Raw genomic sequence first — 20,189 nt, forward strand, 5'->3', positions numbered from 1 at the left:
CAATAGATTTACAGGATGCATATCTGCATATTCCGATTCATCCAGATCACTATCAGTTTCTGAGATTCTCTTTCCTGGACAAGCATTACCAGTTTGTGGCCCTGCCGTTTGGCCTAGCAACAGCTCCAAGAATTTTTACAAAGGTTCTCGGTGCCCTTCTGTCTGTAATCAGAGAACAGGGTATTGTGGTATTTCCTTATTTGGACGATATCTTGGTACTTGCTCAGTCTTCACATTTAGCAGAATCTCATACGAATCGACTTGTGTTGTTTCTTCAAGATCATGGTTGGAGGATCAATTTACCAAAAAGTTCATTGATTCCTCAGACAAGGGTAACCTTTTTAGGGTTCCAGATAGATTCAGCGTCCATGACTCTGTCTCTGACAGACAAGAGACGTCTAAAATTGATCTCAGCTTGTCGAAAACCTTCAGTCACAATCATTCCCTTCGGTAGCCTTATGCATGGAAATTGTAGGTTTTATGACTGCTGCATCGGACGCGATCCCCTTTGCTCGTTTTCACATGCGACCTCTTCAGCTCTGTATGCTGAACCAGTGGTGCAGGGATTACACAAAGATATCTCAATTAATATCTTTAAAACCGATTGTACGACACTCTGACGTGGTGGACAGATCACCATCGTTTAGTTCAGGGGGCTTCTTTTGTTCTTCCGACCTGGACTGTAATTTCAACAGATGCAAGTCTGATAGGTTGGGGAGCTGTTTGGGGTCTCTGACAGCACAAGGGGTTTGGGAATCTCAGGAGGTGAGATTACCGATCAATATTTTGGAACTCCGTGCAATTTTCAGAGCTCTTCAGTCATGGCCTCTTCTAAAGAGAGAATCGTTCATTTGTTTTCAGACAGACAATGTCACAACTGTGGCATACATCAATCATCAAGGAGGGACTCACAGTCCTCTGGCTATGAAAGAAGTATCTCGAATACTGGTATGGGCGGAATCCAGCTCCTGTCTAGTTTCTGCGGTTCATATCCCAGGTATAGACAATTGGGAAGCGGATTATCTCAGTCGCCAAACGTTACATCCGGGCAAATGGTCTCTTCACCCAGAGGTATGTCTTCAGATTGTTCAAATGTGGGGACTTCCAGAAATAGATCTGATGGCTTCTCATCTAAACAAGAAACTTCCCAGGTATCTGTCCAGATCCAGGGATCCTCAAGCGGAAGCAGTGGATGCATTGTCACTTCCTTGGAAGTATCATCCTGCCTATATCTTTCCGCCTCTAGTTCTTCTTCCAAGAGTAATCTCCAAGATTCTGAAGGAATGCTCGTTTGTTCTGCTGGTGGCTCCAGCATGGCCTCACAGGTTTTGGTATGCGGATCTTGTCCGGATGGCCTCTTGCCAACCGTGGACTCTTCCGTTAAGACCAGACCTTCTGTCACAAGGTCCTTTTTTCAATCAGGATCTCAAATCCTTAAATTTAAAAAGGTATGGAGATTGAACGCTTGATTCTTAGTCAAAGAGGTTTCTCTGACTCTGTGATTAATACTATGTTACAGGCTCGTAAATCTGTATCTAGGAAGATATATTATAGAGTCTGGAAGATTTATATTTCTTGGTGTCTCTCATCATTTTTCCTGGCATTCTTTTAGAATTCCGAGAATTTTACAGTTTCTTCAGGATGGTTTGGATAAAGGTTTGTCTGCAAGTTCCTTGAAAGGACAAATCTCTGCTCTTTCTGTTCTTTTTCACAGAAAGATTGCTAATCTTCCTGATATTCATTGTTTTGTACAAGCTTTGGTTCGTATAAAACCTGTCATTAAGTCAATTTCTCCTCCTTGGAGTTTGAATTTGGTTCTGGGGGCTCTTAAAGCTCCTCCGTTTGAACCTATGCATTCATTGGACATTAAATTACTTTCTTGGAAAGTTTTGTTTCTTTTGGCCATCTCTTCTGCCAGAAGAGTCTCTGAATTATCTGCTCTTTCTTGTGAGTCTCCTTTTCTGATTTTTCATCAGGATAAGGCGGTGTTGCGAACTTCTTTTGAATTTTTACCTAAGGTTGTGAATTCTAACAACATTAGTAGAGAAATTGTGGTTCCTTCATTATGTCCTAATCCTAAGCATTCTAAGGAGAGATCATTGCATTCTTTGGATGTAGTTAGAGCTTTGAAATATTATGTTGAAGCTACTAAGACTTTTCGAAAGACTTCTAGTCTATTTGTTATCTTTTCCGGTTCTAGGAAAGGTCAGAAGGCCTCTGCCATTTCTTTGGCATCTTGGTTGAAATCTTTAATTCATCATGCTTATGTCGAGTCGGGTAAAACTCAGCCTCAAAGGATTACAGCTCATTCTACTAGGTCAGTCTCTACTTCCTGGGCATTTAAGAATGAAGCTTCGGTTGATCAGATTTGCAAAGCAGCAACTTGGTCTTCTTTGCATACTTTTACTAAATTCTATCATTTTGATGTGTTTTCTTCTTCTGAAGCAGTTTTTGGTAGAAAAGTACTTCAGGCAGCTGTTTCAGTTTGATTCTTCTGCTTATAATTTCAGTTTTTTTCATTATAAGATTTAAACTTTATTTTGGGTGTGGATTATTTTCAGCGGAATTGGCTGTCTTTATTTTATCCCTCCATCTCTAGTGACTCTTGCGTGGAAGATCCACATCTTGGGTAGTCATTAACCCATACGTCACTAGCTCATGGACTCTTGCTAATTACATGAAAGAAAACATAATTTATGTAAGAACTTGCTTGATAAATTCATTTCTTTCATATTAGCAAGAGTCCATGAGGCCCACCCTTTTTGTGGTGGTTATGATTTTTTTGTATAAAGCACAATTTCTTATCACCCCACTTCTTGGCTATTCGTTAAACTGATTTGTGGGTGTGGTGAGGGGTGTATTTATAGGCATTTTGAGGTTTGGGAAACTTTGCCCCTCCTGGTAGGAATGTATATCCCATACGTCACTAGCTCATGGACTCTTGCTAATATGAAAGAAATGAATTTATCAGGTAAGTTCTTACATAAATTATGTTTTTTGCTTCATATAGGGGCACAGTATCTGTTTTCCACCAAGAGTAAAAGTAATCCCTCCAATATAAAGGCACTGGCTGAATATAAAATTGTATACAGAGAATATTTAAAATTTGCCATAAGATAAAATAACTTAACCCAGATGGATGGGACTCTATACTTCTCCTTAAAATATTTAGGAGGAGAAGGATAAATCCTGAGGGGGAACAACCCAAATGGCAAAATACTTATTTAGTAACTGCTTATTTAAATTGCTGTGCCAAAGATCTATGGTGTCTGGATATACGGATATAACTTTATGTATACATCTGTTAAGTGTTACCTTTTCTGTATATTTAAGTCCCCTTAGCAACAATACATATTTAGAAGGACAATAGGGTAACTAGTATGATAGATGGAGATATTCTGAGGGTAGTATACTGATTATAATTCCAAAATTCACATTCTGACAATCTAGGCTAAGTTTGATAACTACACCTCTTTTAGTGATAATAGGAAAGTCTTGTGTTAATGAGTGGCAGCTCCTCACACTACACATAAAAGGTGTTTAAATTCTCTTAGGATATTAAATTTCTGCGTTTTACGCCACCATATCATTTACACATTAATTACTGGCTGAGATATTGCAATTGCCATTTTCTACTAGTTTTTCACTGCACTTACTGTTGCACTTTACACATATTATAGTAAAAAGTGGTTAGGGTTTTCCATTTTTGTTTTCTTTTTCCTTCCATTTCTTTTTCCCTGTGTTTAATTTTGTAATTGTGTTTGGCTTGAGACCACATGTAATCACTTATCTGATTACTCTTAACTTTTCTCTTTGTTTTCTTCCTCTCACTTAGAGGATTGGTAGTCCCATTGTTCACATATCTCTCCTTATGGAAAGATTTGTTACACATACTAACTTTAACTCACCTAGTATGCCACCCAAAAACAAAGACAAGAAACTTAATATAGTCTGGCGGACGCACACAGTGAGACAAATATAAGTAATCTGGATACCGCTGTGTTTATGCAGCAAATAGAGTTAATAATGCCCCAATTTGACTCCCTAAAACAGGAGATGGCAAATCTTACCAGTGAAGTTAAACAATTTTCTACATGAATATCCGAACTAGAATCCTGTGTTTCAGACAGAGGACAGATCACTCATCCAGGAACAGGCCATTACTACCCAGGGAAGTAAATTAAATAACCTACATTCTAGAATAGAGGAGTTAGAGGACAGGTCCAGACGCAATAACCTTAGGGTTATGGATTACCAGAGATTGAGGAATTTCAAGACTTACTAAATTTTGCTTCAGTTAAACTTCCCCAACTGGTAGGTAGCAATTAAAATAATGTAAGGATTCCCATAGAAAGAACACAAAGTAGGACCTATACGGAAAAATCCAGACGGTACAGATAGATCAAGAACAGTAATAATTAAATTCCTAAATTTCATGTACTTAGGCTATATCGGAAAAATAATAATATTATGATAGGGAACAAAGTATTATTGTTCCAGGACTTTTCAGCCAAGACCCAAGCCAAGCCTATAGAAATTACGCCATACTGTTCTAAGTTGATCAAAGCCAATTTTAAGGCACGGATGATTTACCCGGCTAAAATTATCTTGGATGATGATGGAGATATTGTAACATTTAATAAGGTGGAGGAAGTTCAGGCATTCTGTCATAAGAATGGCATGGAGTAAACAAGTTTGGGCGACCAAGAATAAAAAAATAAAAATAATAAGCCTGGTTGTTGCCCTTGTTTGGTTTTTAGCCCATTTGACACTATGGGGCTATTAAAAGGAGAATGGACACTCCCAGATAGTTAGAATTACATATAAAAGAGAAAATGTCTCATGATTCTATAGGCCTTATTCGGACAAAGAATGAAATTTTAATAAAGACCTGGGTTATTTTTTTTTTATTTATTTTTTTTCTCTTGTTCCCTCTCTCCCTTCTATCCTTCGCTTTCTTACCCACCCTTTGTGCATTTATCTTGTCATCACCTCAATGTAGGGACTAATGAATAAACTTAAATTAATATCCTGGAACATTGGAGGGATTTCAACCCCAATTAAGAGGAAATTTAGGATTAAATATTTAGGGGCCCCAAAAACCGGATATAGCATTTGTGCAGGAAACACATCTTAGAACCCAGGAAGCTATTAAACTACAATCTAAATGGGTAGGAGAGGTTATTATTTACCCCTATGATAAATCTAAAAGAGGCCTAGCAATATTGATTAATAAGATTTTAGAGTATCAGATAAAAACAGTGGATAATGACTTAGAAGGGAGATACCAGATATTAGAACTAGAAATAAGAGTTAATTTGTATTTTGTAATGTCTTTGGACCAAATACGGTAGAGAAAGACTTCTGGGATCGACTTAGTTTGAAATTATTCCTATTTATTGGGAAAAACTTAGTGGTGGTAGGAGATTTTAATATGGATTCTTCTTATATTATTGACAGATCACACCTAAGGTATTCTTCTCGGAACAATAGAGAAATGAAAATTTTACAGTTCTGTCAAAAATTATCTCTCAATGACATATGCGTATCTAAGGCGCATAAGTCTCTCTAGAATAGATTTCTTTCCAATTGCTAAAAATATGCTGAGGTGGGAAATTAAGTCTAACATCGGAGAAATAGCGGTGTCAGATCATGCTATAATTTCAATGGAGGTGGGATATAGAGATCGGGACTTGACAAGAAATGGCAGATTTTTTTTTTACACAATACCTCACAGAATTCACAGTTTAAGGCCTGGTTACAAAACAGATGGAAGCAATTCCATGAAGATAATTGGGAAAATCAGGAGAAACCAGAGATCTTCTGGGAAACTGCTAAGGCAGTATTTAGAGGGGACATTAAAGCATATTTAGTCAAGATGAAGGCAGTAAGGAAAAAAAGGGAGGAACAATTGACAAATACGGTTAGAAATAGCTAACTGAGATATCTGAATAATTCAACTGTTCTCCTTTGGAATAAATATAAAGAAAGTAAAATGGAACGCAACCTGTTCTTAAAACAAAATGCGATTCTTGAGGAACAAAAACAGAAAGCCTTTTTTTCCCGGTGTACAAGGTACCTCAGCTAAATACTTAGTCAAGATCTCCAAAGTTAGAATGCAGAGAATGCTGAGAAAGCATTCGATTATTTGGGACCATCTATTTGCGTCGTTGGAGGGGTTTGGACTTGTAGGACCATTTCAACAGTTTGTTAGGCAATTATATAGGGCTCCTCTTCCAGCAGTAATTGTAAATGGGGGACTTTCAGATAGTTTTATTTTAAAGAGACGTAAGCGTCAAGGGTGCCCTTTATCGCCCCTATTGTTTCATTTGTCGCTGGAACCGCTTGCAATTCTACTGAGAAAGGAATTAAAAGGGATAAATCTGTGGGGGTCAAAAATGGTGCTCTCACTTTATGATGATCTATTAGTGTTCATAAGCAAATCAGCAGAAACTATTCCGCAAATTTTGCAGATTTGTAATGTGTTTAGCTCATTCTCTGGATATAAAATTAATTTTGAGAAGTCAGAACTACTTTGGATTTATAAAATCAACTAAGGAAGTTCCACACCCCTTTAAGGAGACCAATCAGATTAAATACCTAGGTATTAATCTGAGTAGTAATCCAGAATTGTGGTATGAATTATATCTGGTTAAGTGCTTTAGTGAAAATCAGAATTACAAAGTTGGGCCAATTTACCAATTTCAACGCGGGTGATGCCGATCAAGGTTGTTATATTCCCCAAGCTACTATATTATCTACAAAATTATATATATATATATATATATATATATATATATATATATATATATATATATATATATATATATATATATATATATATATATATATATATATATATATATATATATATATATATATATATATATATATATATATATATGATATTGCTTTCCTTAATAGAATCTTCGTTAAATTTGGCAGAATAAAAAAAAGTGCATTTCTCTATTCACTTTAACCCTAGCCAAGGCATTTGGTGGCATGGCGTGTCCTAATATTCAATTATATAATTATGCAGCCTTATGTAAATTCGCAATAGATTGGATAGCAGAAACAGATTCCGTTACGTTTTTCGAAGCAGAGTCGGGATTGATGACTTCATTTTCTTTGAAAGCATTGTTACACTTCCCCAATGCTAAATTACCTGGTAATATTTTGCGTTTATACTCATTCAGATAGATTATACAGGCATGGCAAAATGTATGTACTGGGCTCAGAATAGATTTCCATAAATCAGAATTTCTCCCACTAGTAGGCAATCCAAATTTTACACCGGGACTAGACAATCCCGTCTTTTCTCGTTGGTATGGTAAGGGTCTGAAATGTGTAGGCCAGCTCTGTGAGAGTAAGGTATTGTTGGTGAAATCTTTTGAGGATCTGAGACACAGCTATTGTCTGCCGAGATCTGATTTCTATGCCTATCTTCAGGTAAGACATTGGACAGGTAAAATGAGACAGGAAACCGGCTCAGAGCTTGACTTAGGGATACTGGGGGTGGTAATTAAGGAATTTAAGTCGGGGGTAAATGGTATCTCGCGAGTATATAACCCAATGTTGAAAATACATGGGGAAAAACACATTACCAATATACTAGTCAAATGGTCTAGTCTTAAGATCTCAGTAGATAGGGAAATGATTTTATATAGTATGGCTCTTGTAAGTAAGGTAGCAACAACTATCAGTGGAAGAGAAGCGCATATGAAGATTCTGAATATAACATACTATACTCCAGCCAGGATGACTAAATGGACGCAAGACAAAGGGAACTGCTATAAATGTGGTTTAGAATATGCTGACTTAGTTCACTGTTTCTGGGCATGCCCAAAAATACACCTATTCTGTCAAAAAGTTAATTTCTGGTGTAATAAGATACTTGGAGTTAGTTTTAAACTGGATCTGACACCGATAATGTTCCTACGTAGATATGCAGTTTGTGTACCTAATATAAGATGTATTAATACACTGATTTTGACAGTGAGGAATCAGATACTGAAGCACTGGAAAGGGCATAGAGGGCTCAAAATGTCAGAATTCCTCAATAATGTTCAATATCAGATGACTTGAGCAGCTTAACTTAAAGACTCCCAATAAGTAGCACATTGAGAGGTTTTCTAGTAAATGGAAAAAAATATATTGACTTGTTACCCTTAGGGCTACAGCGACAAAAAGTCTCATATTTTAATCATCCAGGTGGGTAAACCAACAGTTAAGTAACAAGGGATTTACCCAGAATCTGGCTTTCTGGTTTGTTGGCTTCTTTCTTTTTACAAGATTGTTTTATATGTTAAATATAAAAACAATAAATCGATATTGCACAAAACTATGCTGATTATGTTATCTAAATTTGGCAACTAAACATTTGTTAATGGGATATTAGTTTAAGTATAAATCTACTGAAGAATAAGTTGTATAGTCCAAATGCATATTGAAGGTTACCCATAAGCTCAAAGAAGCTGGGCTAGAGCTGTATATTGTTTTGGAGGTACTTGGAACTCTGATGTAAGTACTTGCCATATCTTTTGTGTAACTCTTTAAAAACCCAATAAAAAAAAAAAAAAAAAAAAAAAAAGGCACAGTAACTCAGTATACACAATTCATAAAGTGTACACCTTACACAGTGCACCGCTAACACTACACCCCAGCTGCACACAGAAACCCCTCTCAAATAAAGGAGCTATATCTGGGAAGGTTCGATATTGGGATCTAAGTATAGCGTAGCACCTTAAGATGTGCAGAACAGTAGCATACGATTCCAAGGCTCAAGTAGTTGCTAACCAAATGCATACATGAGAAAACACAAAAACACTTTGGATAATTAAAGGTGTATAATAGTTTGTAATACTCCAATCAGTTCGGTCTCTAAACAAACAGGTCTAGGAAAATGTAACCCTCCATTTTGTTTTGTCTCTTGCAATACCGCAGAGTCATATTGAGTGCAGTATAGACTGTATATTTCCAGCCGCTTATCTGGGTTAGTAGTTTAGATTGTGCAGCAATCCATTCTAAAACCAAAGATTAATTAATCCACGTAGAGCTGCAACAGCAGCCTTTGGAAAACGAAAAAAAAAAAAAAGGGACGCCAAACTTGTGAGACACGTGTAAGCAGCGAACTTCCTCATCAGGGTAATGTCACGTGCTTCTATTGTCCAATGCCTACGTACGTTTCACCCCTAACGTCATGTGCACTAGACGGCAGCAGTTTTAGAACAATGTTATATACATTAGCAAGAGCACTAGACGGCAGCAGTTTTAGAACAATGTTATATACATTAGCAAGAGCACTAGACGGCAGCAGCTTTAGAACAATGTTATACATTAGCAAGAGCACTAGATGGCAGCAGTTTTATAATAATGTTATATACATTAGCAAGAGCACTAGATGGCAGCAGTTTTATAACAATGTTATATACATTAGCAAGAGCACTAGATGGCAGCAGTTTTATAACAATGTTATATACATTAGCAAGAGCACTAGATGGCAGCAGCTTTATAACAATGTTATATATATTAGCAAGAGCACTATACGGCAGCAGTTTTACAACAATGGTATAAATTAGCAAGAGCACTAGATGGCAGCAGCTTTATAACAATGTTATATATTAGCAAGAACACTAGATGGCAGCAGTTTTACAACAATGTTATACATTAGTAAGAGCACTAGATGGCAGCAGTTTTACAACAATGTTATATACATTAGCAAGAGCACTATATAGCAGCAGTTTTACAACAATGGTATAAATTAGCAAGAGCACTAGATGGCAGCAGTTTTATAACAATGTTATATACATTAGCAAGAGCACTAGATGGCAGCAGCTTTATAACAATGTTATATATTAGCAAGAGCACTAGATGGCAGCAGCTTTATAACAATGTTATATATTAGCAAGAGCACTAGATGGCAGCAGCTTTATAACAATGTTGTATACATTAGCAAGAGCACTAGACAGCAGCAGTTTTATAACAATGTTATATACATTAGCAAGAGCACTAGACGGCAGCAGTTTTATAACAATGTTATATACATTAGCAAGAGCACTAGATGGCAGCAGCTTTATAACAATGTTATATATATTAGCAAGAGCACTATACGGCAGCAGTTTTACACCAATGTTATATACATTAGCAAGAGCACTATATAGCAGCAGTTTTACAACAATGGTATAAATTAGCAAGAGCACTAGATGGCAGCACAATTTCCAGTCATGTAGGGCTTCAGGCATGTGCACACTACCTACCTAAGTATCTCTTCAACAAAGAATAAACATGAGAATGAAATAAAATTTAATAAAAGTAAATTGGAAACTTTAAAAAAAAAAAAAAAAAAAATTGTGTCCTCTATCTGAATCATGAAAGAAAATGTTTGGGTTTAATGCCCCTTTAATCATAGACTAATAGAAGTTTTGCCTCTCGGCGTTTTTCTTTTTTCTAGGGTATAAATGAGTTATTTTTAGATACTCCCAGTCCCTACTCTGCAATGCAACAGTTTTTTGTGCTCCATATACCATCAATCAACTCTTTAAGTGCTAGTAATACACCGAGATCATACCTGTGCCCCTTATACAGAAACCTTACATTAATGTGTGAAGTATCAGCATGACACTATACATCAGCCACAGCAGCACATGTCACTTCTTTGCTAGGAACAAGTTCCCTCTCACCCTGCACTAGACAATGCTGCATGGGGAGGGGCGTGTGTGCACTCACTTATTCTTCCCACTGACACCTTTCTACAAAGCACTGTTCCCCTAACAAACTTCAGTTAGTTGATCTTAGGGCCACAGCAGAAAGAGCAGGGCTAAGGGGACCAGCAGCCTGGATGCTGTCTGTCCAAGGCTGCATGGATACAGTGTGAGATGAGTCACACAGCCTCAAGACTGAAGAGAGCAGTGTATGCAGTTGCACAGATGCTCAAATCCTCATGTGCCTGCCGCTCCAGCTTTCTGCTGCATGCGCCTACAGTCAGCCCTACCCAGAAACAATCCCCACAACCAGAACAGTTACCTGGTAACAGTGGTAACCCCAGTAGGACCTTTTATGATGCAGTGGGAATGGCTGGATGCAGAGTTAGGGCTTTGCATTCAGTGCTGCACAGTGCACATCTAAAACAGCACATGGCAATAGCTTGGCATGTCACATGACACCGGCACAGTTTTTTTTTTTTTTTTTTAAATATAAGCAGAGTACTTTTGACTGTGACAGTATTAGGACTGAATGTGTGTGTTTCCCATGTTACATCAGCAGTCTGGTATGAACCATAAAAAAAAAAAAAAAAAATATATATATATTATATATATATATATATATATATATATATATATATATATATATATATATATATATATATATATATATATATATATATATATATATATTTTATTATTTTTTCGGACTCTTGGGCTCCTCAACAGAGACTGGGCCATGTTATAAATGTATATCTTGCAGCGCCAAGATGTCAACCATACAAGCTGTGCTCTTGTTGCGGAATCTCCCAACAAGATCCTAAAATGTCAATAAATTAAAAGTGCTTAGTGAGTACAGCGCTACAAAGTCCTAGAGGAAAGGATTTGTGGCTAAAGATGGTGTCCACGATTGGTATAACTATAAGTGACGAGTTGATCGTATTGCACATAGCCTATAGGTCTAAGTGCAACTTTTATGTACACACACATTGTCAAGGATTTTTAACTACATATGTTAAATCAAAATGTTATTAGTAAAATGTTATTAGTAAAACATAATAAATGGTTTTAGCATAACATATAGGAGCATCTGATCCATTATAAGTTATTATTTTTCGTATACATTGAAACATTTATGCACTTAGACCTATAGGCTATTTGCAATACGATCAACTCGTCACTTATAGTTATACCAATCGTGGACACCATCTTTAGCCACAAATCCTTTCCTCTAGGACTTTGTAGCGCTGTACTCACTAAGCACTTTTAATTTAGAGACTGGGCCCTGGGCAGCTGCCCCTTTTGCCCTCTGTTAAAGACGGCCCTGGCCGTAGCTGGTACTGGAGGCTGAAAGAAAGGAAAAAGCAACAATCAAGAGGGTCAGATGTCTCCTCGCTAGCTGTACACATGGTTACAAGGAGACAGACAGATGGGGTTATTTGTTGGGTGCCAGTGTTTACAACTGGTGCACTGTATTTGTCAAGCCCTCAGCTAGACAGCAGGAATAAGGATATCACGTCTAAAACAGGATCTATAGCCTATCAGGTGTGGAGACACTGCAACCTAACCTTCCATGATAATATGGACACACAGTAGAGAGGAAGGCCATAGCCAAACTGTAATTTATTAACATCAGTTTAAAGGTCAACATGTGTCACTGTATCATTAAACTGTATCTGAGACACAGAGCCAAAATATAGGTCACTATAATGCAGTGCCATCACACAAGGACAGTGTATATATTGTGTCACACACAGGATCAATACACGGTACTGTCACTAGACACACAGCCGGTATATTGTGTCACACACAGGATCAGTACACAGTACCGTCACTAGACAAACACAGCAGGTACATTGTGTCACACACAGGATCAGTACACGGTACCGTCACTAGAGACACAAAGCCAGTATAGTGTGTCACAAACAGGATCAGTACACGGTACCGCCACTAGACACACACAGCTGGTACATTGTGTCACATTACAAAAGAACAGTTCAACAGGACAGTGCATATACAGGGAGTGCAGAATTATTAGGCAAATGAGTATTTTGACCACATCATCCTCTTTATGCATGTTGTCTTACTCCAAGCTGTATAGGCTCGAAAGCCTACTACCAATTAAGCATATTAGGTGATGTGCATCTCTGTAATGAGAAGGGGTGTGGTCTAATGACATCAACACCCTATATCAGGTGTGCATAATTATTAGGCAACTTCCTTTCCTTTGGCAAAATGGGTCAAAAGAAGAACTTGACAGGCTCAGAAAAGTCAAAAATAGTGAGATATCTTGCAGAGGGATGCAGCACTCTTAAAATTGCAAAGCTTCTGAAGCGTGATCATCGAACAATCAAGCGTTTCATTCAAAATAGTCAACAGGGTCGCAAGAAGCGTGTGGAAAAACCAAGGCGCAAAATAACTGCCCATGAACTGAGAAAAGTCAAGCATGCAGCTGCCAAGATGCCACTTGCCACCAGTTTGGCCATATTTCAGAGCTGCAACATCACTGGAGTGCCCAAAAGCACAAGGTGTGCAATACTCAGAGACATGGCCAAGGTAAGAAAGGCTGAAAGACGACCACCACTGAACAAGAAACGTCAAGACTGGGCCAAGAAATATCTCAAGACTGATTTTTCTAAGGTTTTATGGACTGATGAAATGAGAGTGAGTCTTGATGGGCCAGATGGATGGGCCCGTGGCTGGATTGGTAAAGGGCAGAGAGCTCCAGTCCGACTCAGACGCCAGCAAGGTGGAGGTGGACTACTGGTTTGGGCTGGTATCATCAAAGATGAGCTTGTGGGGCCTTTTTGGGTTGAGGATGGAGTCAAGCTCAACTCCCAGTCCTACTGCCAGTTTCTGGAAGACACCTTCTTCAAGCAGTGGTACAGGAAGAAGTCTGCATCCTTCAAGAAAAACATGATTTTCATGCAGGACAATGCTCCATCACACGCGTCCAAGTACTCCACAGCGTGGCTGGCAAGAAAGGGTATAAAAGAAGAAAATCTAATGACATGGCCTCCTTGTTCACCTGATCTGAACCCCATTGAGAACCTGTGGTCCATCATCAAATGTGAGATTTACAAGGAGGGAAAACAGTACACCTCTCTGAACAGTGTCTGGGAGGCTGTGGTTGCTGCTGCACGCAATGTTGATGGTGAACAGATCAAAACACTGACAGAATCCATGGATGGCAGGCTTTTGAGTGTCCTTGCAAAGAAAGGTGGCTATATTGGTCACTGATTTGTTTTTGTTTTGTTTTTGAATGTCAGAAATGTATATTTGTGAATGTTGAGATGTTATATTGGTTTCACTGGTAAAAATAAATAATTGAAATGGGTATATATTTGTTTTTTGTTAAGTTGCATAATAATTATGCACAGTAATAGTCACCTGCACACACAGATATCCCCCTAAAATAGATATAACTAAAAACAAACTAAAAACTACTTCCAAAACTATTTAGCTTTGATATTAATGAGTTTTTTGGGTTCATTGAGAACATGGTTGTTGTTCAATAATAAAATTAATCCTCAAAAATACAACTTGCCTAATAATTCTGCACTCCCTGTATTGTGTCACACACAGGATCAATACATGGTACCGTCACTAGACACAAACAGCCGGTATATTGTGTCACACACAGGGTCACTAGACACACAGAGCCGGTATATTGTGTCACACACAGGGTCACTAGACACAGAGCCGGTATATTGTGTCACACACAGGGTCACTAGACACAGAGCCGGTATATTGTGTCACACACAGGGTTACTAGACACACAGAGCCGGTATATTGTGTCACACACAGGGTCACTAGACACACAGAGCCAGTATATTGTGTCACACACAGGGTCACTAGACACACAGAGCCAGTATATTGTGTCACACACAGGGTTACTAGACACACAGAGCCGGTATATTGTGTCACACACAGGGTCACTAGACACAGAGCCGGTATATTGTGTCACACACAGGGTCACTAGACACAGAGCCGGTATATTGTGTCACACACACAGGGTCACTAGACACACAGAGCCGGTATATTGTGTCACACACACAGGGTCACTAGACACACAGAGCCGGTATATTGTGTCACACACACAGGGTCACTAGACACACAGAGCCGGTATATTGTGTCACACACACAGGGTCACTAGACACACAGAGCCGGTATATTGTGCCACACACAGGGTTACTAGACACAGAGCCGGTATATTGTGTCACACACACAGGGTCACTAGACACACAGAGCCGGTATATTGTGCCACACACAGGGTTACTAGACACAGAGCCGGTATATTGTGTCACACACAGGGTTACTAGACACAGAGCCAGTATATTGTGTCACACACAGGGTCACTAGACACAGAGCCGGTATATTGTGTCACACACAGGGTTACTAGACACACAGAGCCGGTATATTGTGTCACACACACAGGGTCACTAGACACACAGAGCCGGTATATTGTGTCACACACAGGGTCACTAGACACACAGAGCCGGTATATTGTGTCACACACAGGGTCACTAGACACACAGAGCCGGTATATTGTGTCACACACAGGGTTACTAGACACACAGAGCCGGTATATTGTGTCACACACAGGGTCACTAGACACAGAGCCGGTATATTGTGTCACACACAGGGTCACTAGACACAGAGCCAGTATATTGTGTCACACACACAGGGTCACTAGACACACAGAGCCGGTATATTGTGTCACACACAGGGTTACTAGACACAGAGCCAGTATATTGTGTCACACACACAGGGTCACTAGACACACAGAGCCAGTATATTGTGCCACACACAGGGTTACTAGACACAGAGCCGGTATATTGTGTCACACACAGGGTTACTAGACACACAGAGCCGGTATATTGTGTCACACACAGGGTTACTAGACACACAGAGCCGGTATATTGTGTCACACACAGGGTCACTAGACACAGAGCCGGTATATTGTGTCACACACAGGGTCACTAGACACAGAGCCAGTATATTGTGTCACACACACAGGGTCACTAGACACACAGAGCCGGTATATTGTGTCACACACAGGGTCACTAGACACAGAGCCAGTATATTGTGTCACACAGGGTTACCAGACACAGAGCCGGTATATTGTGTCACACACACAGGGTCACTAGACACACAGAGCCAGTATATTGTGTCACACACACAGGGTCACTAGACACAGAGCCGGTATATTGTGTCACACACAGGGTCACTAGACACACAGAGCCGGTATATTGTGTCACACACAGGGTTACTAGACACACAGAGCCGGTATATTGTGTCACACACAGGGTCACTAGACACAGAGCCGGTATATTGTGTCACACACAGGGTCACTAGACACACAGAGCCGGTATATTGTGTCACACACAGGGTTACTAGACACAGAGCCAGTATATTGTGTCACACACAGGGTCACTAGACACACAGAGCCGGTATATTGTGTCACACACAGGGTCACTAGACACAGAGCCAGTATATTGTGTCACACAGGGTTACTAGACACACAGAGCCGGTATATTGTGTCACACACAGGGTCACTAGACACACAGAGCCGGTATATTGTGTCACTAGACACACAGAGCCGGTATATTGTGTCACACACAGGGTCACTAGACACACAGAGCCGGTATATTGTGTCACTAGACACACAGAGCCAGTATATTGTGTCACACACAGGGTCACTAGACACACAGAGCCGGTATATTGTGTCACACACAGGGTCACTAGACACAGAGCCAGTATATTGTGTCACACAGGGTTACTAGACACACAGAGCCGGTATATTGTGTCACTAGACACACAGAGCCGGTATATTGTGTCACTAGACACACAGAGCCGGTATATTGTGTCACTAGACACACAGAGCCAGTATATTGTGTCACACACAGGGTCACTAGACACACAGAGCCAGTATATTGTGTCACACAGGGTTACTAGACACACAGAGCCGGTATATTGTGCCACACACAGGGTCACTAGACACAGAGCCGGTATATTGTGCCACACACAGGGTCACTAGACACAGAGCCGGTATATTGTGTCACACACAGGGTCACTAGACACAGAGCCGGTATATTGTGTCACACACAGGGTCACTAGACACAGAGCCGGTATATTGTGCCACACACAGGGTCACTAGACACAGAGCCGGTATATTGTGTCACACACAGGGTCACTAGACACAGAGCCGGTATATTGTGTCACACACAGGGTCACTAGACACAGAGCCGGTATATTGTGTCACACACAGGGTCACTAGACACAGAGCCGGTATATTGTGTCACACACAGGGTCACTAGACACAGAGCCGGTATATTGTGTCACACACAGGGTCACTAGACACAGAGCCGGTATATTGTGTCACACACAGGGTTACTAGACACAGAGCCGGTATATTGTGTCACACACAGGGTCACTAGACACACAGAGCCGGTATATTGTGTCACACACAGGGTCACTAGACACACAGAGCCGGTATATTGTGTCACACACAGGGTCACTAGACACACAGAGCCGGTATATTGTGTCACACACAGGGTCACTAGACACACAGAGCCGGTATATTGTTTCACACACAGGGTCACTAGACACACAGAGCCGGTATATTGTGTCACACACAGGGTCACTAGACACACAGAGCCGGTATATTGTGTCACACACAGGGTCACTAGACACACAGAGCCGGTATATTGTGTCACACACAGGGTCACTAGACACACAGAGCCGGTATATTGTGTCACACACAGGGTCACTAGACACACAGAGCCGGTATATTGTGTCACACACAGGGTCACTAGACACAGAGCCAGTATATTGTGTCACACACAGGGTCACTAGACACACAGAGCCGGTATATTGTGTCACACACAGGGTCACTAGACACAGAGCCAGTATATTGTGTCACACACAGGGTCACTAGACACACAGAGCCAGTATATTGTGTCACACACAGGGTCACTAGACACAGAGCCAGTATATTGTGTCACACAGGGTCACTAGACACACAGAGCCAGTATATTGTGTCACACAGGGTTACTAGACACACAGAGCCGGTATATTGTGTCACACACAGGGTCACTAGACACACAGAGCCGGTATATTGTGTCACACAGGGTTACTAGACACACAGAGCCGGTATATTGTGTCACACACAGGGTCACTAGACACACAGAGCCGGTATATTGTGTCACACAGGGTTACTAGACACACAGAGCCGGTATATTGTGTCACACACAGGGTCACTAGACACACAGAGCCAGTATATTGTGTCACACACAGGGTCACTAGACACAGAGCCGGTATATTGTGTCACACACAGGGTCACTAGACACAGAGCCGGTATATTGTGTCACACACAGGGTTACTAGACACACAGAGCCGGTATATTGTGTCACACAGGGTTACTAGACACACAGAGCCAGTATATTGTGTCACACAGGGTTACTAGACACACAGAGCCGGTATATTGTGTCACACACAGGGTCACTAGACACAGAGCCGGTATATTGTGCCACACACACAGGGTCACTAGACACACAGAGCCAGTATATTGTGTCACACACAGGGTCACTAGACACACAGAGCCAGTATATTGTGTCACACACAGGGTCACTAGACACACAGAGCCGGTATATTGTGTCACACACAGGGTCACTAGACACACAGAGCCGGTATATTGTGTCACACACAGGGTCACTAGACACACAGAGCCGGTATATTGTGTCACACACAGGGTCACTAGACACACAGAGCCAGTATATTGTGTCACACACAGGGTCACTAGACACAGAGCCGGTATATTGTGTCACACACAGGGTCACTAGACACAGAGCCGGTATATTGTGTCACACACAGGGTTACTAGACACACAGAGCCGGTATATTGTGTCACACAGGGTTACTAGACACACAGAGCCGGTATATTGTGTCACACACAGGGTCACTAGACACAGAGCCGGTATATTGTGCCACACACACAGGGTCACTAGACACACAGAGCCAGTATATTGTGTCACACACAGGGTCACTAGACACACAGAGCCAGTATATTGTGTCACACACACAGGGTCACTAGACACAGAGCCAGTATATTGTGTCACACACACAGGGTCACTAGACACACAGAGCCGGTATATTGTGTCACACACAGGGTCACTAGACACAGAGCCGGTATATTGTGTCACACACAGGGTCACTAGACACACAGAGCCGGTATATTGTGTCACACACAGGGTCACTAGACACAGAGCCGGTATATTGTGTCACACACAGGGTCACTAGACACACAGAGCCGGTATATTGTGTCACACACAGGGTTACTAGACACACAGAGCCGGTATATTGTGTCACACACAGGGTCACTAGACACACAGAGCCGGTATATTGTGTCACACACAGGGTCACTAGACACACAGAGCCGGTATATTGTGTCACACACAGGGTCACTAGACACAGAGCCAGTATATTGTGTCACACACAGGGTCACTAGACACAGAGCCGGTATATTGTGTCACACACAGGGTCACTAGACACAGAGCCAGTATATTGTGTCACACACAGGGTTACTAGACACACAGAGCCAGTATATTGTGTCACACACACAGGGTCACTAGACACAGAGCCGGTATATTGTGTCACACACAGGGTCACTAGACACAGAGCCAGTATATTGTGTCACACACAGGGTCACTAGACACACAGAGCCAGTATATTGTGTCACACACAGGGTCACTAGACACACAGAGCCGGTATATTGTGTCACACACAGGGTCACTAGACACAGAGCCGGTATATTGTGTCACACACAGGGTCACTAGACACACAGAGCCGGTATATTGTGTCACACACAGGGTTACTAGACACACAGAGCCGGTATATTGTGTCACACACAGGGTCACTAGACACAGAGCCGGTATATTGTGCCACACACTGGGTCAATACGCGGTACCGATTCCGTGACACCGGACACTGCGCGGTTACCTATGAGCCGTTCGCTCCTACGAGTTGAAGAATCATATAACGCACATGACTCACCGTGTTGTCCTCAGCTATCCTGCTGTGGCACCCGCGGTTTCCGGTCTACCGAAGTGTCACGGTGATTTAATGAATTTGTTCAGGTGTTTTATAGATTTCCCCCAAACCAAGCACTGCGCATGCGAAATATTGTCACTCTCACCCGCACTGCGCAAGCGCGAGACTACATCCGAAGACAATCAGAATCCTCCGCTTCCCACCACATTACGCAGGCGCAGTACCTTAACATGGCACGTGCGCAGACGCTGCTTTTTACAAACATTCTGCGCATGTGCACAAGCAGTCCCGAATGTGCGCTTTATGGGATAGAAATTCTGCGTATGTGTGCTGTGCATATCCAAGCCGTGTTCCTAAGGCGATGCAAATTAGTATTAATTATAACATTGTCCTATGTCCCCATATAAAGGCTCTGGCTTATAAATTTTAATAATGTGAC

The 20,189-nt window shown here is 41.0% G+C and overlaps 1 protein-coding gene across 1 annotated transcript in view; it reads right to left on the reverse strand.

The window, feature by feature from the left end:
* PPP6R2 (protein phosphatase 6 regulatory subunit 2) overlaps positions 1 to 19,887 on the reverse strand; it is a gene marked incomplete in the record, with an annotated part of 934,057 nt that extends 914,170 nt beyond the window's left edge. Inside the window, 1 exon segment of the mRNA XM_053716315.1 lies at positions 19,754 to 19,887.
* Between the last annotated feature and the right edge of the window lie 302 nt (positions 19,888 to 20,189).

The sequence above is a fragment of the Bombina bombina genome, chromosome 6, assembly GCF_027579735.1.
Source record: "Bombina bombina isolate aBomBom1 chromosome 6, aBomBom1.pri, whole genome shotgun sequence".
Taxonomy (NCBI): domain Eukaryota; kingdom Metazoa; phylum Chordata; class Amphibia; order Anura; family Bombinatoridae; genus Bombina; species Bombina bombina.